Raw genomic sequence first — 25,566 nt, 5'->3', positions numbered from 1 at the left:
CTATTCTTTCTTGAAACTCAGTTTATTTCTTCCTTCCCAGGAGCACTTTTCCATCTTTTCTCCCTTCTTAGGATAAGTGATGGGCTTCTCGGATTTTTTTTTCCACAAACACCAAAACACTTATTTTACAACATAGCAGTGGTTTTAGGATTTCCCACTTATTGTCAGTTTTTTATGGATGAGGACCACATTTTATTTATCTTTGCATGTTTAGCACTAAGGAAGTGTCCTTGGTATTTAATTACTGTTTGCTAAAAGAAGAAAGAAAGACGGAAGGAAGGAAAGCAGGCAAGCAGTAAAGACTGAGGGGCGTCCTTGCCTTCCCAATCTGGTCTCGTTTTGTTACAAATAAGCTTCAAAAAATCTCAATACCTGAGGGACGAGAGGATCTCTAAGACTGCATGATTCTGCTTAGAGCAGGGAAGGAGAGACTCTGCTGGAAAGAGCCAATAAAAATTACAGCTTCGCCATTCAATCTCAGAATCATATCCAGACTATCCACACTTAGTAGTGTGATTTACCTAGGAGGACCAAAAATAATTAGATAAAAAAGGGAAACAAGGAAGTACATTTTTTAGTTGCTAAGTTCTAATTTGACTCATTAGTCAAAAATTGCTTGGCAAAAATTTATTAATTTTGAGTGTAGAATAAAAATCAAAAGGTGCTAATTAAATTAAGATGTAGGAAACCTTTATAACAAATCTTTTTTCTCTATGACTCAGCTCTGTGGAACATTTTAGACTTATAGTTAGATAAAATAAAATAAAATTACTAATGCTAATCCTACATGAGAACTAATAGTCATAAATTTTTATTTACACATCAATAATTATAGCAAATATATCACTACACATATTTTCTACTACATAGGTGATATTTAGAGAAAACATAACTCGACTCTTACATTACTTTCTAATTCATTTATTCTCATAATTTTACTCATGATATTTAATATATGAGTGATGAAAAAACCCTACTGTTTTCAATGTGTTGTAAAACAGTGTTAATTGACATACAGCGCGATTTTTTTCTTTTACCTGCTCACTTTTATTCCTTCTCTAATTTTCTGGGTCCCTTCAACTTATATAAATGCATATTTTTTAATAATTTATGTTTCATTCTATGATACACCCTTTATTGATTGTTTTCAACATTGATGCTCCACGCCAAGTTAAGGGAAATTGCCATGGTTGAAAACACATTTTTCCTATATAAGTTCAGAGATTCTTAAAACTCAAGATCACTTCTAGAGATAATCTGAATATTTCTAAAATTTTAAGGCACAAAAAGTTGAGATACTGACCTATAAGTCAGAGAATGAATGTCTGATTTGAAGTCCTTCTACAATTCATTCTGGACTCTGGGCAGGTCTCCTTGGGCCTTACTCAGAATTTTTATCAAGAGATCAGTAGTGTCTTTCCATTCATATACTACAGGGACCTCTAAGCTTCCATAATTGATCCACACGCTGGAACTCAGGATAAATGTTTTAAGTCTGCAGACAGTTATATTTTGTGGAAAGCAGTTAGTTCTGTTGAAGATAAATTCAAAACATAAAAAAAAAAAATCCCTCAGAAGCCAAGTTACTATAATCTCCAGAGAATGCCTCTTTTTTTGTTTAATCACAGATATTATGGAGGAAAGTGACCTACCCTTTGAGTGTCACAAATCTATATCTTAAGGAAATGAAAGGATACTTTAATATTGAGAGAGGTGATATAAAAAAACATCCATTTGTACATTCTAATAAACATTTAAGATATAAGCTTATATAGGCCAGTTTATTAAGCACTTGGAACAAACAAATAAGCACAATTACTAAGACATTTTTCCTGACCCAAGAAACACAAAAATCTATAAGGGGGAATGAATATACTTGAGTGAGGATAATGAAAGGGTAAGATGATTGGTGCAGAAACAAAACACAAAATGTTGCTAAAATATGACCAGGGCTTGCTCCATTCCAGGCTCTGCTGCAAGTGGTTCACATGCATTGACTCATGCAGTCCTAACAGATGGCTGTGAGGGAGGCCATTGTTACTACCCCCATCTTCTAGATGAGGGAAATTGGACCTCCAATAGGTCGAGTAACTAGCTCAAGGTCACAAAAGTCCTTGTGAAGATTAAGTGTGGTAACAGTTGGTGGCAAATGGTAGGAACTGGCTGGTGAATGGAGGAGTCAGTGGTTGAACCAGGCAGTTTGGCTTAGAGCATTGTGCTGATAAGGACAACATGTCCTGCTACTCAGAGTATAGGACTGGCAAAGAAAATTCCTGCCATCCTTAGGGAATAAGTCAAGCTATGAAAGAGAAACATTGTATGTCTTCACTTAAAGCATACTGACTATCCACTCTCTATATTAGAGACTGAAAGATTGGAGAGTATAAAAGCATTGAAAACATTTATGACACTAGAGACCGTGTAGAAGGAGGGTAGGAGAGGAGAAGAGTGTAAGGAAGGGAATTAGGGAGAAAAATAGAGAAGTAAGACATTTATGGGACACAGAAATGGTTTATTACCTGTTGATGATAACATGGATAGTGTTCTAAACTCAACTGGTCTGAGGTATATTTCATGTTGGATAAATTGTCTCTGTAAGCTAAATGATGTATAGTGATTGAATGTGTAAAAATTTTTTTAAAAAATTAATATTTCTTAAAAAATTCCTGCAATCCTGCAAGTGGCAGGCATCCTAAATAAGAAAACAAGCAAACTGTATGATAAGATGTCTCTTTTTAGTAAGTTTAACTTGAAAGAGAAACAGCATCTGAAGAGATGCTCAATCTGGCAGTGTTGAATGAAATTGGGACCACTTATGTTCTCCAACTGGTCATCTCACTGTCAGGTATACATCCATGAGAAACCTTCACATAGGTACACAAAGGAATGTATTTAAAGATGTTCATCATAGCATTAGTGGGAAAAGCAGAAGGTAAATCAACCTGCATGGACATTAAAGGAAGATTTTTAAAAAGTTATATACCTGTGAAAAAACAATGAATTCAGAAATATATCAAGTAGGTTCACTTATATTTGTAACATAAACCTCAGAAATATAGTAATGAAGAGGAAGTTGAGATGAACAAAATATATGATATGATAAGTCGTACATAATATTTTAAACCACATACAAAATAACTCTACATCTGGCTCATAGATATACATTCATGCAAATAAACTTATGGAGGTAAATTGAAAGAACATATGTTAAATGCACAAACTACTTCTCAAGTATTTATAAAAATTCTGGATGGTGAGTGTCTTTCTTAAATATGATTTAAAAAAAAACCAACATTGGAGGTACTGGTGGTGTAGTGGTTAAAGTAGCTGGATCCCACATGGCCGACTGTGATCTGAGTCCTGGATCTGGTGGTTTGAGGAACATCTAAGGATGTGTGTGTGTGATTGTCTGTAATCTCAAAAGGAGGGAGAAATAGAGAAGAGATTGTAATGTGACGATTTCCTGCATGGGATGCTTTCTCATTTTTCTTCTTTGTCTTTCCCTCTTTTCTCTCTCTCTCTCTCTGATGAGCATATGTGCCTTCTGGCAAATTAAATATATAGATAGATACATACATACATATAGATGGATAGATAGATATAGCTAGTACTTATTGAGTGCTTATTACTTACCAGGTACTATTTTCAAGAATATTAAAATTACTAGCTCACAATAATTAGTTAGGTACTATTATCCTAATTTCTCAGGTGAGGAAAATTGAGTCTTAGAGTGTTAAGTCTGTTTCCCTCAGTTACAGAAGTTGTAGCTGCTCTCTATTGGATTTGTTCTTTGGGGTTTTGTTTTGTTTTGTTTTAATCCCAGAGAATATGAGTGTGTGCACATGTGTGAGAGAGAGAGAAATAGAAAGAAAGAGAAAGAGAAAGAGAAAGAAAGAGAAAGAGAAAGAGAAAGAGAAAGAGAAAGAGAAAGAGAAAGAGAAAGAGAAAGAGAAAGAGAAAGAAAATATCCCCCTATGGAGCCTTGTCATACTGCAAACCTTTTCCTCCCAGTTCTCCATTATATCAGGATCCTGGGTGCATGAGTGCATGCCCAGATTTTTTGCAAGGTACTGGGGGCTGTGATTCAAACACTGGTCATCCATATGGGATTCAGCTTAACTACTTTATGAGGCCAGTCTTGACTCTTGGATTTGCGTCCAGAAATCTAATTCAGGCAATTATCTTAATATTTATAGTTTTATAATTATCATAATCTTAATATGCTTGCATAAGTTAAATCCAAAACAAAGCAATATGATAGGAGTCAGAGAAAATGCTCAAAGTGAAAATAAGATACATGACAATCTATTATTAGGTTGTCAGGAAAGTCATGTTGCATTAGAAAAATAGGTCATGACTATCCCGACAACATAATATAAAATGTTTTGGAGTGGGGAGAATGTGTCTCAGGCTCAAGAATATAATGCATTTCTGTAGACATCTGAAAGATCCTCACGACAAGGATGATAAATGGCTCTTTTGCTTCCACTGACCTTATGGGATAAATTGAATTCAACTGTGAAATGAGGTATTTGAGTAAAATGTGAAAGGAAGATAAAGATAGATCACATTTTCCATCTTTTACCATGTGCCACTAACTATGTTAAATGTTTTTCTACATGTTATCATATTTAATCTTCAACTTTGAGTTTTATTTGTTTCATTTACAGACATGAAAACAGAGATATGGGGAGGCTAAATACCTTCTTGCCATCACAGACTGTAAGAGGAACTCATTTCATTTGAAGGCCAGTGGTGCTTCCCTTGCATGACCTCTGAACTAAGTCAGATGGTCCTCCAATATTTGAACCATTTATACTAATGTTTCTATCTGTAGATAGAAATATACCAATGATCCCCACCTGTCCACCTTATATAACCATCATAAGAACCAGGACATTAGGACTTGTGAGTGAATATACAGGAAGATGCATTCTAAACCTTATAATTTTTACTTTCATTTGCCAACACAAACTCTAAGTCTTGTGGACATAAGATTGGAGGTGCCTATTTGAGATGGAAGATGTTTCAGTGACATATGGAGTCTTTCATTCTTTTGACAAAATATTAAATTTGTTTTAAAATGACTGACTTTCCATTTATTCTTTTTCCTCTTTTCTCACTGGTATAAAATTGAGTGGATTTTTAAAAACAGTGACACATACTCTAACACTTCACCTTCCATTTCTGGGCTCCTTCCTTTTTACCAATAGCTGTTTTCCGAATCTGAACAAATGTAGACTTTATTTTTCTGTTTCTTCAGCATTCATCTGCCTTGACATACAAAGCAAGTATTCTTTATGATACCGGATGGAGAAAGAAGAAAAAAATAGACGGCTATGACTACTTCTTCCTATTTATCAAACCCCACTAGAGTTTTTGCCAGCTGTGAGGATGCAGCATGGCATAGTTAATAGTTTAGCTTTGAGGTCAAACAAATCTGAATGCGAGTCCCAGCAGTGACCTTTACAAACTGTGCGACTTTGGGCAGATAATTCTTCAAGCTTTGTTTTCACAGCTCTGTGTGACTGTGTGTGACTGTGCGTATGTGTGTGTGTGTGTGTGTGTGTGTGTGTGTGTGAAAGAGAGAGAGAGAGAAATACTGTTTTTTATTGGTTTGCAAAAGATCACAACCTAAAATTCCAATGCCCTTCTCTCCTGCACAGCTCAAATGGCAGGAAACTAATCAACACATAGAAAGGAATGGCATCCTCACAGGTTAAGCATTTGTACAAAAAGGAGTGGGGTGAGTGTGGCAGGATTTAAGGGACAGCTTTAAGATGGAGATAATACCTAACATTTCAGGAGAATTTTGAGAAATATATATATATATATATATATATAATACAAGATATACCCCTGGAATATCAAAAGTTCTCAATGAACAATCATCATAGTCCTGGCGTTAGCATCCAGAGTTGTGAAACTAAAAGGCATATTTGGGTCATACTAGTTACACTGGGACATTTTATAAGAATGTGAATTTCAGCCAGAGTGACAAAACGATATTGTCCAAGGCACATAGCTTTCAATCGAGCCAGGCCTGGAACATAAACTGATTGTCCTATGCTTTTTTTTCCCTTTCATTCCTGTCATTCTTTTCTAGTATTTCTGAAATTACAACAGTTTTTAGTTTTCTGGTTCCTAACTCTTTCCTTGCACAAGTATTTTTGCTTCATCCATGACGGATTTATTTATTTATTTTTTTCAGTAGTACCCATGACATCTCAGACCCATTCGTAATCTGAAATATATTCTAACAACTCAGAGTTCGCTCTTCCTTCCTTGGTCTCTGTCATATATAAACACGCCTATGGTATTTGGAGATTAAAAAAAATGTTCTCAGGAATTATTTTTAGCTCATCATTTCTTCACAACCTTGACTTCTTCATGCTTTATCTAATTAATTTATCATAAGAAGGGTAATGTTGAAGAAATTTCCTCTGAGTATAGGAGAAGCTGAAAAATTGTTGCAAGAAGTCGCAGCAGTACTAAGACTATTGCTGAGCATGGGTTTATTAGAAAGCAAAATAAACAGCATGCTACATGCTGACTTCATCTTCATTAAACATTCATACTGGAAATGCTTACCTTGTCGACAGCCAAGATGTTATCCTTTGCAGAAGGAGAAGGGGGGAAAAAAAGGAATTGCTAAGCCAACACACTGCAAGCCTTCCATGGCTTCGGGAAAGCATTGTTATATAAAATCTTTTAATATGTTAGCCTAAGCAGTTTGGCCTTCACATAACTTGAATCACCTTGGGGCAGGGCGTGATGGTCAAGAAGGCATCAAGAGAGGAGAATGAATTGACTTGCACTCTACCATGCAGAGAAATGCAAATAAAAGTTGGAGAGGCCTTAATGCCACTACCATTGTGGTATGTGAGTCCACTTGGCCTAATATGTTAAGAGGATTAGTGCTAAAGCTGCATGAACTTTGAAACAGCCCAATGAAGCTTATGCACTTTCCAATTTAAATTGGTCTTTAGCAAGACCTCTCTGATCATCAGGAATTTGCCAACTGAGTACTCTGCCACCTTCTCTGAAACAAGGTTGAGCCCCTGGGTATCAACACTGTAGTATCCCTTTTTATTTGAGGTAGAGATAGAGAAAGAACTAGAAGGTGAGGGGGTAGGATCACCATAGAGGTCTTAACGGAAGTGAAAGTCTAAAATACTGCTCTTCCAGGCCTTCCCCAAAATCCCAAGATTTAATCAAATTAAAAAAAAAATGCATCCTGCTTATGGCTGATTTAAAGGGTAAAAAAAAAAAAAAAGCCCTTTCTCACCCCATTTATATAAACTAGAAGACATGTAATTTCTTTATAGGAATAAATACATCACACAGCGTGATTCATGTGGATAACTAATCAGTTAAAAAAAATGGGAACTCAGTAAAATGGGTCTTAAGAAGCCCCTAAAACTACCACCTTTCACTTTAACTTAGCAAACATAAAGTTTTCACTAACTAAGGAATCACACTTCTGAATCTTTCCATCAGAACTGGATCACTACACATGCTGAATAATGCTGAATGACCTGTGTATACCAGCAGCTGCACAGGTTTGGACATTTCAGTGTCCCTGTGGGTATTTGACAACCCAAAGGCATAGTTGTAGAATCAGCGTAAAACTCATAGTGCAAACAAACAAGACTAAAAAAAACCCCAAAATCCTTTAAGGCATGCTACCTCCAGATACAGATTTCATGGGGCCTTTTGCAGAGGATGCCAATGGTTTTGGAATGAGTTTACATGAACTGAATCATTCAAGAAGCAGCTGGGGAATCATGTTCCCTGCAATTCTCCTGGGTCTCCTTTGAAGCTCCTGCTTCTACTTCAAGGATATCGAATGACAGGAACCTTTCTTTGTCTCAAGAAGAGGCGAAACCGTGAGGACTGCTTAAACACTTGAGCCAGCTATGTCATCACCACAAAAGACAGTGGCTGAGAACAGCAGTCAGCCTGACAAAAGAAATTTTAAAGCATCAGTAAAAATTGTCAGTGGAAGGCTCCTGGATTCAGAAGTGGTTGTTTTCTAGAAAGTGAGGATGATCTAGATCATTTAAGGATAAAATCAGAGAGAGAAAGGGAATGAGAGAGAAAAGGCATGAGCTACTCAATAGCTTTGCAGTATTAATCGGGAAACAATAGGCTCTGTGTGATTATTTCCTTTTTTTTTTTTTATGCCACAGCCAGTGGGTTTATGTAATAACTGTCATGTTCTTTCTCCCATCCTGTGTTCATGGTACTAAGTGAATCTGTGAGAAAACCAAGAGCTGGTTTAACAAAATAGAAAATCAGCTGTAGAAGCCATGGATTTTTTTAGCAGAAAATATATTGTGTTTTTAACAAACCATGACTTTTCAGCTGAAGGAGACATAATGCAGGATCAATGGCATGGGCTGACATGGTTATACTCACCACAGATGTATTTTCATTTATAATTATGTCATGCAAAGAACATAGCTGGGGCTCCATTCCAGACAGACAGGAACACCCACATAGTCATACAGTGTGATGACAAGCTAAAGCAGTTGTTAACTATCCTTTGGGACTAACTCAAGGTTTCATTTATTATTTCCAACAGAGATAAAATGTGTGCAGCATTGTTCAAGAAACACTGGAGAACCCATGCAAACTCATCAAAATATTAGGTCATTAGAAAAGTCATGATGATGGGGCCAGCAGGTGGCATGGTGGTTAAGGCACTGGACACTCCCACATGGCTGGCCACGGTTCGAGTCCTGGACCTGGTAGCTTGCTTTCTCACTTTCCCTCTCTCTCACTCTCTATGTCTCTCTATGGTCAAAATAAAATAAATGAATGAATAAATAAAATTTAAAAAAAGAAGAAAAGTCATGATGCATTTTTTTAATGTTTTTCTATGCAAAAATGCATCATGACTTTTCCAGTGATCTAATATGATTCTGTAAAACAAAACCAAAAACCAGTAATCAAAAAAATAAGTTACCAGCTTATTTACCACTTGCAATGTACTTCTCATATTTTCTTGTATTTTATTAAGAAGTTTGGATCTTAATAAAGAAGATTGACTGAACCAGAAAATTCTGGCATTAAGATAAAATAGCAAATCTGCCTTTTAATAACCATCTTCACTGAGCTATGTGGCTCATTATCTGACTTCAAGTGCATTAAAGATCCACGATGTTCAGTTCTTCCTTTAAAAATAATAAAGCTTATTTATTTCTTTCATGAATAAGAAAAACAAGGAGAGGGAGAGATAGAACCTCCCAACAGGATTTCAAAGCACAATCTACTTCCAACTCAAGTAGCTTCCCTTTTACCCAAACTTGTAGTCTTAAACCAGACCCAAGGTCAGCAGGTAAGGAAAGATCATGAGAAGATTAACCCTGAGAGACTGAATCTATAAATGGACAATGGCCAGAGCATGTACAAAAATAGAACTTACCCATACCAGTAGCAACTTGCCCAGAAAAATAACCCTTAATCCACAAAAATCAGCTCAGGAAGGTAGTCTACAAATCAGACTTATAGGAAGTTAGACTGCTATCTGTAATAATCATGCAGGAAATCAAACAGTAGCTTTTGCAACAATCAAGCAAAATCTCAGTAACTTAATTAGTAACTGACAACTTTCCTAATTTTTTTTTTACTACACTTTCAGCTTGGGTGTAATCAGAGACAGACAAATATATTTGTACCCCTACCACCTACATGTATGTACCCCTAGCCAATTACATAGGACACCCCAGTTTTTTATTTGTTTTTGCTATAAGGTATATGCACTCACCAAAGAGAATCAGAGAGAGAGAGAGAGAGAATGAATGAAAGTGAGAAATCAACTCCTAGGTGGATGGCTATGCCACAATCCCTTCTCCTCTATTCTCTTTTTGGGATTAAGGGCACATACACACATACAGCAAGCATGATATTTTTAAAATTTATTTATTATCATCATAATCTTGTTTATATTACATCAAATCGTGTATAACTTTACAGTGTATTACATTTCTTTTTCCAGAGGGAATGCCATGCATGTCGGTCAATACAGAGACATTAAAATCCCCACTTGGTCATTCAATATATTTTCATTGTTTTTCTCAATCATTATTATTATTATTCCAATTATTTTTTAACCAATCACTATTTCTCATTTTGCTTGTAAAAAGACTTTACTCAACATGAAATACTTCTCAGACAAATCCAGTGGAGAATACTGTACACGTCATCATCAATAGGTAATAAACCATATCCTGTCCCACTAATGTCATGGCTCTCTATTATTCTCTTGCTATCTTTCTCTATACTCTTCTCCCCCCCCCCCCATTCCACGCTGTTAAGTATATTCACTGCTTTTATGTCCTCCAGTATTTCGTTCTCTACCATAGAATGCGGATAGTTGGTATATATTAAGTGGATACATACAATATCTTTCTTTCATAGCCTGGCTTACTTCACTCAGCAATAGATCCTCCATATCCAACCACTTTCTATCAAATGCCAGGGTCTTGTTATTTTTTATGGCTGAGTAGTATTCCACAGAGTATATATGCCACACTTTTTCAATCCATTCATCAGTTTGTGGATATTTAGGTTGGTTCCACATCTCAGCCAGCATGAGTTTAAGTCACAGGATCTGGGACTTGAACTGAGGAGTTGGCCATGGCAGGATCCAATTGCCTTAACCACCACACCACCCGCTGGCCTAGGATACCCCACTTTTAATTAGCCCATCTATAGTTTCCCTGTCCAATAGCCTCCAATCAGAGCAGACCTGAAACTTTCTCTATTTTACCCATTAGCAAGCATTTCGACTTATGGGCCTGCCTTTAAATCTGTCTGAACACAAGACATAGTAGTTAACTTCCTTGTTATGGCAGGCTCTGAATAAGCAGCCTTTGCTTGTTCTTATTCTGTTGATCTTTATAAATTTCCACAACTCATTGCTTCTTTTTTTTTTTTTTTTTTTGAGAGGTTTTTGCTATAGGGCACATGCGCTTGCCAGACAGACAGAGAGAGACGTAGAGACAGAAAGCGAGAAATCATCCCCCAGGGGGGATGGTCATGCCATAATCCCTTCTCCTCCATTCTCCTCTCGGGATCTTGGGCATGCACGCACACGCGCCCGGCGTGAGTTTTAAGCCACCGGGTCCGGGACGCAAACCGCAGTCGACTCCGTGGGAGTCCAGCGACATAGCCATTACACTAACTGCTGGTTCCCAACAACTCATTGCTTCTTAGTACATTTCTTAAGACTTTCTCTGTGATTTCCTCATTTTAGAGAATAATAACTATGTTGTTTGGATTAACCCATTTGGGAAATAGAGGCAAAATTATATATTTAGAATTCAGATAATGAATTATCGTATAGTCAGAAAAAGAGTGATCAGGAGCTAGCTTGCAAAAATAAGTCTGAGAAAGGTAGTTTCTTTTTCTTTCTTTCTTCCTTCCTTCCTTCCTTTCTTTTTTTTTTTTTTGTTTGGTTTTTAGAGGTTTTTGCCTTATGGTGCGTGAGCTCGCTGGAGACAGACAGGCAGACAGACACAGTGAGAGGGAAAGTGAGAAATCACCCCCCAAGGGGGATGGCCATGCCGCAATCCCCTTTCCCCCCTTCTCTTCCCAGGATTTTGGGCACACACACACACATGCCTGGAGTGATTTTCAAGTCACAAGATCTGGGCTTCAAACTATGGTCATCCATGTGGGAGGGAGTCCAGTGATCTACCTGCTATGCCACCTGCTGGCCCCCAAAAATGCAGTATTTAACTTCTAGTTCCAGTTGGAAAAGAAGGGCAAGCATCTGAGAAAACAGCAGGCACACATTACTACAGATAATAAATTTGTTCTAGCCTAAACTAGATCATAACTGCAAACCAAATGAATGTAGTGGTTTATTAAACTTGCTCTTTAAATAAGATAAAGAGGTTGAGTCCATACTAGATTTCCATGTTTTAGGGAGAATGAAAGACAGAAGTTAGGCCCCACTCTTCTTCTGATGGGAATGGGCCTAGAGTAAGAAGACAGGGAGAGACAGAGTTGGAGGAGAAGCTTTTCGAAAGCTTTAAAACCTAGTTATAAACAAGAGTTAGAGGTGAGTGCTATATTCATTCTATCACACTAAACTCTGGTGCCCAAGTCTATTTCTGAATCATTCTAGGTCTGAAATAATGGCATCTCTTCAGCTTTCTATGATAGCCATTCATAGCATCTCCACTAGAATATGATTCTTCTAGAGAAAATCATCTATAGAATTTGTAAAATTATACTCTGGGACTGTTGATGGAAGATGATGGGGATGAATAATAAATAGATACCCTTTTTAAAATTCCATTTATTTATTACATTAAACCAATATTTTTTTTGAGTGCTGACCATGTGCGTATGCCATTCACGCACAGAAAATAGAGAAAAGAAAAAGTAGATAATAATTTCAGGCCTCAAAGAGTACAAATTCTACAAGGAATAGAGTGACAATAATGTAATTAAAAGGTGGTTAAGGATCATGAAATAAAGAAAGAGCAGAGAATGGGGCAAGTTGGTAGGGAGGCAGTGCCAAGACAGATGTTGCCATTCCAACTAGGTAGAGGGTAAGAGCCTTACTGAAGAAGTGATATTTGAATAAGGCCTTGAAGAGGGTAAATTAGGAAGTCATGTGAGCCCAAAAGAACAGCATATAGGATAGAGGAAATTACAAATCTAAAGGCACTGAAGCAAGACACCCTTTGTGTGTTTAAAATCCAGGTCATTGTTATTACAGGAGAGAAGAAACAATGAGCTCAGAAAGAAAAATCATATCACACTGGTCCGAGACATCATTGTGAAGAATGACTTTTCCTCAGAATGAGATGGAAAGGTATTGGAGGGCTTAGAAGCAAAGAATGACATGATCTGACTTAGGATATTATGAAATCACTAGGGAATCTGTGTATGTATAAATGGAGGGAAATACGTGAAGATGCAAATGATGAGGGCAGATGCAGGGAGACCAGGTAGGAAACCACTGCAACATTTTAAGTGAGTGATGTCCCATGGTGATAGCAGTAGAGGTGTTGATAAGTTTTTCATATAAACTGAAAAAGGGTCTTACTTAAACTAGGCAAAATTCTATCTGCAATACTTCATGGGAAATCCATTCTAAATAGGTCCTCTTGATGATGTTAGGTTAGCAGTATCATCTTTAGACCTGTATGCTATAGCAAAATTCATGTCACAGTTTCAGTCTCTGTGCCACATAGGCTTTATTTTAGCTCAAATTTTGGGCCATATTAGTAGAACAAATGACTGAATGCATTTTATGTGGGACACCTATCCTTTTATTTGCTTATAATGTGGTTTCCAAATGAGGACCATTTTGACAGAAAACAATTTTGTGAATATTTACATACAGCTGTATTTTTAACATCCATGGGTGAAAATAATACATAATGACAACAAACTACTATAAAACCAGTAATGCTTGAAAAGGCCATATTTTATAACTACCACAGCCACTCCATTCAAGTGAAAAGTAATTGTAGGTGTAAACACAAAACCAAACACTGATAATTCACTAACCACATGTTGGGTGCATAACATTTCACAGGCCCCATGTCACTTTTAGAAAAGAGTCTTGATAGAGTCAGGCAGTCTGGTTCAAATCCAACTAGAAGTAATTTAAATATGGAGACCAGTTATCACCCTGACAAGAAGAGCAGGAAATGAATTGAGAGCAGAAGGAAGTAATACATGACTAACAGAAGGTAGGCAGTGGTTTAGCTGAGTGAGGAGTATGGACTCTAATTTCCCTGGAAAATCAAGGAATGAGACGTCTCACATTCAAGATGGTGGGCTGAGATGACTGCTGGGGGTTCTATGGCTCAACGTGTAGAAAGGGACCTTCACCTCATGTTACCAACTCCAGACCTCACACCCAAAAAAGTCTTGGGTCAATTAGCTCTTGGAGTTAAGGAGGTAATTTAAAATTGCTCTTGGGTCAATTAGCTCTTGGAGTTAAGGAGGTAATTTAAAATTGCCTTAATAGGTAAAAGACCACAACCATTTCCTTAGAGGATTTATTAACTAAATCATAGCTCTTAGTAGTCACATTTTATGTTAGATTTAGACATATGCATGTGTGTATAAACATATATAATATATATGAAATAATATGTATATATTATATTATGTAATATAATATATATAATATGCAAATGATGAGGGAGGTAGGAAACCACTGCAATAATTTAAGTGAGTGATGTCCCATGGGGGTGGCAGTAGAGGTGTTGATAAGTTGTTCACATAAACTGAAAAAGGGACTTAAACTAGCCAGAATTCTATCTGCAATACTTCATGGGAAATCCATTCCAAATAGGTCCTCTTGATGATGTTAAGTTATCACTATCATCTTTAGACCTGTATGTTATAGCAAAATTCATGTATGTGTGTGTGTGTGTGTATGTATATGATATACATTATATATTATAAATAATAACATGTATATGCTATATTATATAATATATAATATACATATATGTTAACACACATATGAGATATTTAGATATTAAAAATTTGTAAAAGGATTTGACATACTAGGACATTAAAATGCATAATTCTTATGATTCTGAGGAAAAATGCTGCATTAAAGGATTGATTTAGACTTGCGATATTAACTTGAAATTTTCTAAGCTTGTATATAATATTGGAATATTTCAAGCATTGCTTCTAGGGACCAGCAGCTGGTGCAATGGTTACAACACTGGACTCCCACATGGCCAATCATGGATCAAGTACTGGACTCAGTGACTTGAAACTCACAGCAGGCACATGTACATGTGTGCCCAAAATCCCAAGGGGAGAATGAAGGAGAAGGAATTATGGCATGGCCATTCCCCCCAGGAGGAGTGAATTCTCATTTTCTGTCTTTCCGTCTTTCTGGTGAGTTCATACACCCTATAGCAAAAATCTTTCTTTAAAAATAAGGAAATAAATAAAATAAAACAATAAAAAACAAAGCATTGCTTCTTAATCTTAGCATGCATCAGAATCACCTGAAGAACTTGCTAAAACACAGTTTTCTGGGTCCAATCTCTAGCTTCTCATCAAGTAGATCTGGGTAGAACCTGATAATTTGCATATCTAACAAGTTCCCAGATAGACTGATGCTGCTGGTTTAGGGAGCACACTTTGAGAACCAGTGATTCAAGGATCTTAAGATTTACCTTATTTAATAGGTAAATTTATTAGATATAAAATAATTACTTAAGACTTGAGAAAGGTTGTGAAATCAAATATCCTATTTTTAAAAGGAAGTAAATAATATTGAATTTACAAATGTACTTTAAAATATTTTAGGGAGGACCAGTAGTTGGTGTAATGGCTATGTCACTGGACTCCCATGTAGTAGACACCGGTTTGAGTCCTGGACCCAGTGACTTAAACTCATGCTGGGCGCATGTGCATGCCTGCCCAAGATCCTGAGAGGAGAATGGAGGAGAAGGGGTTGTGGCATAGCCAATCTCCCCTGGAGGGCGATTTCTCACTTTCTTTCTCTCTGTCTCTCTCTGTCTTTCTGGAGAATGCACATGCTCTATAGCAAAAATATCTAAAAAAAAAACCCAAAAAACCTCTCTAAATATACACATGCATATATGTATGTGTATACACACACACACACACATATACATATATATTTTTTTTTTTAAAGGGGAAAGCTCAGGTTTTAAGTTGATAACTTTTGTAAAGAGAATACTGATATTTAAAGCCAAGGCCCAAATGGTGGCACAACAGTAAACAGGATGCTCTGTGAGGCAATCCCAGATGGAAAGGCTTCTAGTTCAAGTCTGGAGACCTCCCTGAGAACACTGGGCACACATTTGCCTATGATTTGGAGTTTAAGCTACAAAACGGCTAGGGTGATTCTGACATCAGGATACTATCAGGAGTGCAATTTGTCTTTCTTTCTGTATCTTTCTTTTGCTCATGGGAGAAATAAGTAAAATTTTAAAAAGTATTTAGTTATCTTTAAATATTTAAAAAGTCATCTTTGAATAATCTTTTCTGTGCACAAAATTCACTCTTGAAAACATTAAAAAAAAAAAAAGAAATTGAGCATTGATAGTAGTTTCTCCATTTCCCAGGAACTCCAAGTTCATAGATTCGGAATTGCTGACATAAAGAAATACCTGAATGTTCACCTTTCCCCTAAACCACTTGATGCCTCTCCTCTGCTCTTAGAGTCAGGGTTTGCTTTGAAGACTGTGGACAGAAACAGAGTCCCCATCTTGATCGACTTGGAGTCTGCCTGCCACAGGATTGAATCTCCTGTGAACACTCTAAGAGCTTTTCTTACAGCTCCCCTGCTGTCACTGTCTTCATACACAGAGGATGCTATGGAAAGAATGGCATGTCAAAATCAATCTTCCTCCAGAGACACTCCTTGAAATAATGTTGAAGAGCTGTGCATTTGGAAACCTTTACTTCTGAGACCAATTATCTCCCTGCTACAATGTATTCAGCCTTCACCAGCTTGCTTTCTGGACCCAGCTGTTTCCTGTAAGGCCAGATGTATTTTGAATCACAGATGTGATCATTTAAATTAACTAAATTTTTGATGTTTTTAAAAAGGTACATTTATTAGCCTTTAGGGACTACATTCCTTGGTTCATTTTCCAAATTAGAACTTTAGTCCCATTTTTTTAGACCTAAAAATACTAATAAATCATAAATGAAAACACTATGGATGTATCTAAAGCTACCTTCTCATACCATAAGGAAATAAAATCAGTGAAGGTTCTAGATTTATAGGGAATTTCATCCTCCACTGAGAACTCAACTCTACTGAAATCTAAATGTCGATCAATTTCTTGAGGCGAGATCATGTCCTAGGATAATTTGAGAGTTTAGACATGTTTTATTTGGGTTACCAAAGCAATCCCTTATTTTATATGACTCGAGAAAAAAAAGAGAAAAAGAGAGAGAGAGAAAGAAAGAAGAAAAAGAAAGGAAGGCAGAAAGAAAAGAAAGAGGAAAAACTATGTTCAATTTCCTTGCCCTCAAAACACCATCATATGAGCAACTGGTCTTAAACAAATGATCTATCTTAAAAGTTGTGTTATTACAATAGACAAAGACTTCATGAAAGAGAAAAACTATTTTCTTTTCCTTATTCATTCCAATGTACTTGGTTGATATCTTTAAAACAAAAAGGCAAATTAACAAGTCAAATGCAAAACAGATTTATCTAATCAAAGCTTTACATGATGTAGAGCCTTCAGAAATGAGGACCCAAAGACCTAGGGAAAACTGTGTATTTTTATACTTTTAAAAGTGATCCATCTACTTTCTTAGATAGTATGGGAGGGATAATTTAAATGAGTGGAGACAAAATGAACAAAGACACCAAATAGAAAATTAAAAATTATGATTAAAATTATATTAGATTATTGAATTCTGTAATGAGCCACCAATGACTGTTGTTATGTTATACAACACTAGTACCTTATGCTCCATATGCACCATATTCATATTTAAGGAACTGGATCTATTACTACATCATTTCCTCTGTTCAAGATATTGTCCACTTACTTTCAATAAATCTTTAAAGTACATTGGGTAGTTACTAGCTTTTTATAGTACAGATGAGAAAAAGACCAAGAACTGGAATACCATCTTTCTATTCATGACGTTAGTACAGACCTTGACAACCTAGTGGATTATGATTGCTGGTCAGCCTGTTTGCCTCTGCATAAACCCACAGAGAACTAATTGTGCGCCTGGAGCAGACACACAACTCTGGGACATACCTTATCTACAAAATGAAAATGGAGATACCTGCCCTCCCCACTGCATATGCGTAAAGGAGAATCAAACAACATAGTGCAGACGAAACCTTTCTTTCTTTCTTTTCTTTTCTTTCTTTTTTTTTTAATCGCCAAAGGATGTGTGTACTTTCCAGAGAGAGAAAAGAGAAGGGGGTAGGGGGGGAGAGCACCTTCCTGTGGGGGCATGGTCAAGCTGTAATCCTTTTCCTCCATTTTCCACCCCGTCAGGATTTCCGGCATGCACACACACACATGCTTAGTGTGTTCTGAGTTGCCAGGGCCAAGATTTGAATGGGAGCGAACCAGGTAGGATCTGGCTTCTCACATACACACTTAACTACTGTGCTATGAGACCACTCCCACTCCTCCAAAGACAAAACAAAACTTTAAAAAATATATAAATTTAAGTTATTTGTTCTTTGTAAACTATATTAAAATCAGCAACTAACTGTGAATATCTATGTATTTTTTATTGTTTAGAAGTCAATGGTCATTTAATACAAAGAGATTTTCAAATATTCATGGAATAAGGTGGCATTAAAGTACAAGTTTATTCTGTTGCCCAAAAGTTTTGAAATCCAGGGACCAGCAGTTAGTGTAATGGCTATGTCACTGGACTCCCACGTAGTCGACGATGATTCGAGTCCTGGACCCAGTGGCTTAAACTCACGCCGGGTGCGTGTGCGTGCATGCCCAAGATCCCGAGAGGAGAACGGAGGAGAAGGAATTGCAGCGTGGTCATCCCCCCTGGGGAGTGATTTCTCACTTTCTGTCTCTCTGTCTCTCTCTGTCTGTCTGTCTGGCGAGCGCATGTGCTCTATAGCAAAAATCTCTCAAAAAAAAATAAAGAAAAAAAAAGTTTTGAAATTCATGCATAGTTTTTTTTTCAAAATATGCCTTTCCCATGAACTTTTGAAGACCCCTCATTGATGATCCAAAATGTGAGTTCCCTTTCTTTTCTTTCTTGACAGCAAAGAAGTTTAGTAAAGTTTATAGTTCCATAGAATTTCAGAGTTTTCAGGAATCTTAAAGGTCATTTATTCTGTCTCTCCACAGCATCTCTGATAATACATTGTACAGCCTCTGTTTAAGCACTTCAATTGAAAGAGAAATTTCTTACCTCATGGGGAATTTGTCTTTTTCTGGCCTCTATAAAAAATGTCATTCCATTTACCACTAGTCTAACTATTTCCATGAGCTTGTACAGAAAAAAAAAAAAGAAAGAAAAGTAGCATTTTTTTTCCTAAGAGGATTATAATCAAGTACTATTTAGAAACTTGTTTTCTTTATATTTTTTTCCTTTTCAACTTTCTTCTACTGTGCTTGGATTCCTTATCTGAATGTGTAATTAGGAAGCCTCATCTTTCCTGGGTTTTCTTTGAGCAGTGTTACTCAGCCAGGAAAGAGTTTTACTTTAAAATTTTCATGACATCAACATAATCCTATATCACAAAATAGAAATAGTGAAAAAAAGATAGCTTCTTGGGGTTAGTTGTGCATTATGTGTAGCAATTTACAAATATCTTGCCTTGAACTTCAGAACTAGATCGGTAATGAACATGCCCCTGCAAAGCTATGGTGAGAGTAAGTCCTTTCTGAAATGAAGTCCCTCTGGCTACAATGGTATAAGAAAAGTTTAAGCCTTATAAGAACAACAACAATCTCATTTAGCAGCAAAACTTCCCTTGCTCATACAATTTATATTGAAATCTAAATATGAAAAACATGCAATTTTACCCATCTCTACTTAGCTCCATTTTTCCTAGCACTATGCTTGCTTTTAGTCCGTGAACAATTAGCAAAGACAATGAATTGTGTTGCACTAATGGCCAACCACTCCTCGTACCCCATCTCCAAAGAGATGAGTCAGTTCTAAAGTTCATCTATTCACCCTTGTGCTGTGAACCTACAAATATAAGCGGTATCTACATATATATTGAGTTTTTTAAATCACAATAATAAGTAAGTATTCTTGTGAAGGAAAATTACATATTTTAGAAAATCATTTGGGCTTGGGACCAGCAGATAGTGTTATGTTTACATTGCTGGACTCCCATGTAGTCAACTACAGTTCAAGTCCTGGACTCGGTGGCTTAAAAACTCATGCTGGGCATGTATGTATGTGTGCCCAAAATCCCAAGAAGAGATTGGGATTTTGAGGGGTTGCAGTATGGAAAGGTGATTCTCTCTTTCTGTCTCTCTGACTCTCTGGTGAACACACATGCCCTATAGCAAAAATCTTAAAAAAAAAGAAAACAATTTAATTAGGCTCAAAATGTGATGCAATTGTGATGGTGTTGCAATCTATCAGCTCTTCTCATTTACTCACGCTTCTGTTTTCTCAAGGTGGGAGGCAATCATCCTAGAGAAGCCTGTATCTCTCTTCTGTGACTCAGAGTGTAAAAGAGGCTTCTGTTATTTTGAAAAGTGGTGTGTCCTTTCACAGTACTTATGTAAATATTTTCCAAGGAAATAGTGGTTGCTAATAGAAATAGCCACATCACAGGTAAGCCTGTTTCAAACAGAAATCACCTAGATAATGGGCCAGGTGGGCACAGTGGTAATGCACCCAGACCCACGTGGGAAACGTCTTATGTTCATATCCCAGGACTTTTCCGAGCATGCTGGGTGCACACGTGCCTGTGATCTGTGCCAGCTGGGAAGAGGAGAATCATGGTATGAGGATCTTATTGGCAGTATCTATGTGTCTCTATGTCTCTCTCTTTCTCCCGCTTGTGCTTTCAAGGAAGGAAGAAATAAACTAAGAAACTTTTTAACAGATCACCTACGTGTTGTTACTCATCTTTCCTCAAGTTCCCCAAGCCCTACCTTCCCACACACTTAACTAAGAATTCGAAAACCATTTAACCACCCAGGTAGAGGGAATTTCCTGTAGACTGGTGAACTGTGTTCTGTGGTGAGTAAAAATCCTGGGTTATAGAGCTATTTCCTTGTTGTCAGCAGCCAGTTGGAATTGTCATAGTGCAAAAATAAATGTTGATAGTGTGCTCTGAATAAGGATGAGAAGCCTGCGTGCAGTTGATGAAGCTTGATTGTTTGGTTGCATCCTGTTTCTTCCTCTCTTCTACGAAGGAGCTTGTGAGATGGGAAAGCATAGATGTGGTCAATTTAAGATATGGACGCTGTTTTATTTATCACATAATTTTATTAGATATCGTTATATAAATATTGTTAAAGTTATCTCTTAAAACTTACATTATCCTTCTCCTTAAGTCAGTTTCACTGTATCCTCCAAGAAACAAAGACTCTGAAGAATGTCAGTTTAAACCTAGCCTATGTTATCTTTATTAAGAAATTTCTTGCAAAATGTCAAGTAGCTGAGAACGCTGAGACAAATGGTGGCCACATAACTAAAATTACTTCCTTCATTCTATGGACATGAAGGAAGCTGACTTAAACAGAATTAAAGTTTTAGTAGGTGCAACTTTCCAATATGATTTTTTTGCTCGTCTTTTCAGAATTTAATTTATAGGGATAAAAAAGATTACCCCAAATATATTACTTTTGGAGTAGTCATAATAATTTCTCTTTAATGGAAAGAAGTAAGCCCAAAGAGGCAGTAAAGCAGGTAACCTGCAGAAATGGCAGATCGAAGTGGTAATGGTGACTCATATTGAGACCAAAACTGGGAGATGCAGGTGTTACCCATCATGCACGCTGACAAGCATGCCAGCTACCAGAGGCTGTGGACAGGAAGCCAGACATATATCCCAGGGATGTGAGCAGGTGGCTGAGAGTCTTTCTTGAGTAATGACAAAAAAGACCATCTGAAAGGTCAAGAGAGCTGTTCTGGAAGCACTGGGGAGGTCCAGGAAAGGTTAAAGAGCTTGCTGAGCTCAGCAAAGTTTCCATACAGTTTCTGTTGTCATCTTCCTTATTTTCCTGGGCAGTTAGTGGCCATGGATTTGGATAACTCAATGCTGTGACTCTGTGAAAGCCAGGATGGCAAACGAAGATCATCAGAGTGGAGCACAGAGCAGGAACAGACCCAAGGAGAGAGTGAGGTAAGACAAAAAGGAGTGAATTTAAAATCACCTTGTGTTTGCTTGAAAAGAGTAATATATAAATGCCCAAATCAAAACATGCTGCTTGAAGAAGTATCTGTTGTTTTCCTCCTGATTCTGTCTGGTACCATTACGGCTAGTCTCCCCAGGCCTCTACGCCTTTCACTTACTCAGCTCTTTCTGCTGTGGAATAGGGATATGAAACACAAACACCACTAATGAGGCACCAGCCAGCCAACCAAGGGTTCAGATCTCCCAATCATCTTGGGCATGCAAACATGGGTGCCCAGGTTCCTGAGGACCTAGAGGGATTAGAAGGAGGGTCAAAGAATGATGGGATCCCATCAAGGGTACTTTTTCTCTTTCTTACATGCACACACTCTCTATCAAAAATAAATAAATAATAAAAATGTTTGCATTTACAAATTTTAAAAAATTATCCAAAGTAAAAAAGACTAATGAAAAACTTCAGGGAAAAAAAAAAAGGTTTTCCCACTTACAGCACAAATGGCTAATATTTTGTATTTACAGGGTTATTTAAAAAGCTTCTAAACACAGAAAGGAAAGAAAGAAAACAACACCTACAAGCCAATTCAAATAATGGGGAAAATGAACAAAATGTAATTGACCCTTAGTCATAGGGAAATATGCTCAAAGTCACTCGTATTAAGAGAATGTAGGGAGGCCAATGGTGGGTGCACTGAAATGTGATGCTGACAGGCTGACCCACTTGGGAAGGTCCTGGAGCATTCCTGATCATGCTAGGCATGTCTGTGCCCATGATCTGGGGCTAGCTGAGACTTGGGCTATATAACAGCCAAAGACCTCGTTGGGGATGCCAATCTCTCTTTTCTTTCACTCATGAAAGAAAGAAAGGGAATAAACTTTTTCAAAAGAGAATATAAATCAAAATTTGATTGAGGTACTCTACATACATATGTATATATATATATATATATATAAATATATCATATATATATCACAATCATTATAAAATATCAAAAACATAACAATGTATCCTGTTGACAAGTCTACCATAAAGTAGGCATTTTCATACATAGGAAATGGGAAATCAGAATGGTATGACTTTTTTTTTTTTGAGAGTTTTTTTTTTTTCTCTATAGGGCGTGCGCACTCGCCAGATAGACAGGGAGAGACAGAAAGACAGAAAGCAAGAAATCACCCCCCAGTGGGGATGGTCATGCCTCAATCCCTTCTCTTCCATTCTCCTCTCGGGATCTTGGGCACGCATGCACAAGCGCCCGGCGTGAGCTTTAAGCCACTGGGTCCGGGACGCGAACCATGGTCGACTATGTGGGTGTCCAGTGACATAGCCATTACACTAACTGCTGGTTCCCTGAATGGTATGACTTCTATAAACTGGAATTTGGTAATATTTTTCCTAGCACTGAGGGATTTCCTAAGACATCGGGCTTTTCGTGCTAAAACTTCCAAGAAAGTCCCTGGCAAATTGGAACAAATCAGTCACCTTAACTCTAAGAAAAATAAAACATGTAAAGAAATTTCAAACTGAGTGTCGTAGTTGTATAAGTATTTTGGAACTATTGTAAACATATGGCAAGATAAAATAACTACATGTCTGTTCTCTTTCTCTGTGTGTGTGTGTGTGTGTGTGTGTGTGTGTGTGTGTACGGGTGTATACAGAGAGAGAATAATGAACCAAGATTTAATATGAGAAAAACATTAGTAATATACAACACTGAAGAACTTAAATAAGATAAAAAGAACAGTAAATGTGAATTAGAAGATACTTCTGGGAAATGAAAGCAACAGTGGTGCTGTTTTTAATCACTCCAAATCCCCTCAGAAAAAAATGGGCAGAGCAGCTAGGAATGCAAAACCAAAAATACACAGGCAAGATCTGTATCAAAATTCACTTATCACATATTTCCCACTTCCCAAAGTGGAAAGGAATATGGACAAAACATGTCATCAGCGTCAGTGTGAGAGGGGTAACAGAGAGCTTTCTGATGAATCTGAAAATGAGAGAACCCTTAAACGGTCAATAGATATTGACCATAAAGTATGACAGGCTGAAATAGAATCAGGAGGATTTTGAACACTCACAGGTCTGAAGGGGCTGGCATTTTGGAACTATGAGCTTGTCTACTCTAACAGATAAAGCCCCTTTTAAAAAGCCCCACCCTGAGGAGAAACCATTGGGGACACTTTCCAAATTTAAGTCAGAATCAATAGGACTAGGAGATAAAAGAAGATATGGATAAAAGGAAGAGTGAGAGACAGGTAGAATGTCTCAGGAAACATGGAGTCATATTTGCTGAACTTTGAATTTGTAAACGTATGACAAAGATAAAAAATAATCGATCTGGGAAGCTAGAAAAGCTAACCTGACCCACCAGTCCTCCTAACAGCTCAAAAAATCTATTATGACACAGATATGAGTAATGAGCAGAATTGAATCAAATGCAAATAAAATAAAATCACATAAACAAGAAATAAAAAGTTTCCCTAAACATATTGAAAGTATTCCAGAAATATATGGCTAATGACGAAAACTATAATTCAAGCAAGGTAACAGAAATTCTGAAATATAATTTAAAAAATTTTAAAAACTCAAGTTAGGATTAGAAAATATAGATATGAGGCACAAGCCAAGGAGAAAGTTAGAAATAAAAGAAGAAAATATTTCAGAAATTAAGCCTGAGCTAGAATACATACAAGAGCAAACACAAACAACAAATAGTGCCTATAAAAAAAAAAGGTTAAAAATGATAAAAATTTAATTAAAACAAAGGGATTAAAAAGTATATGAAAGAATGGTAAAAGTAGTTGATAAGCAAAGAAGAAACAATACCTGTATAAAGGCAATTCTAAAAGTAAATTCAAACTATGAAACAGAACAAATACTAAAATTATGAAAATTTTACCAGCTCAGCTGTAGGTGTGGTGGTTCCCACATGGTAACCTATGCAGTTCAAGTCTGGACCCTACAGTTTGAAAAACATGCCAGGCACATGTGCATGTATACCCAAAATTCTGAGAGGAGAATGGAGGAGATTGAATTACTCATGGAGATCACCCCCAGGGAGTGCTTTCTCACTTTCTCTCTCTTTCTCTTTCTCTCTCTCTGCCTGTCTCTCTCTCTCTCTTTCTCTTTTTCTCTTTTCTTTCTCTCTCTTTCTCTAGAAAACATATGCTATCTGTAGCAAAACTGGAAAAAAAAAGGCAGAAAAAGAAAAAGCAAATCTCCCTCCCAGTTTTTTTTTACTGCCTATTGAAAGGACACAACAGGTATCTCAGTTAAGCCCCGCTGAACCATTATCTAATAAAACTTCTGTACTTTAAAAACAAAGAAGACAGATACTTTGGTTCTTCAGGCAACAAAACCACGTTTTTACTGGAAAAAATTAAATAGGCAAAGATGTTTCATTGTTGCTGAATTTTAGTAAGATTTTATGATGATTTTGGACAGCCGAAGGAACTAAAGAAACATGAACGCAAAGACTAAGATGTCACCTCATACATTGTAGTTGACCTCATTATGTGTTTCTCTAGAGGTATTGGTAAATGTCTCTTTTTCAGAGGACAGAGCTCTGTATTCCCAAGGTCCCTCTTCTTTTTTTTTTTTGGAGAGATTTTCACTATAGGGCGCGTGCGCTCGCCAGACAGACAGAGAGAGACATAGAGACAGAAAGCGAGAAATCACCCCCCAGGGGGGATGGTCATGCCGCAATCCCTTCTCCTCCATTCTCCTCTCAGGATCTTGGGCATGCACGCAC

Source organism: Tupaia chinensis, unplaced genomic scaffold, assembly GCF_000334495.1.
Source record: "Tupaia chinensis unplaced genomic scaffold, TupChi_1.0 Scaffold000414_1, whole genome shotgun sequence".
Lineage (NCBI taxonomy): Eukaryota > Metazoa > Chordata > Mammalia > Scandentia > Tupaiidae > Tupaia > Tupaia belangeri.
The sequence above is the reverse complement of the archived record's forward strand: the minus strand, read 5'-3'. Positions refer to the sequence as shown.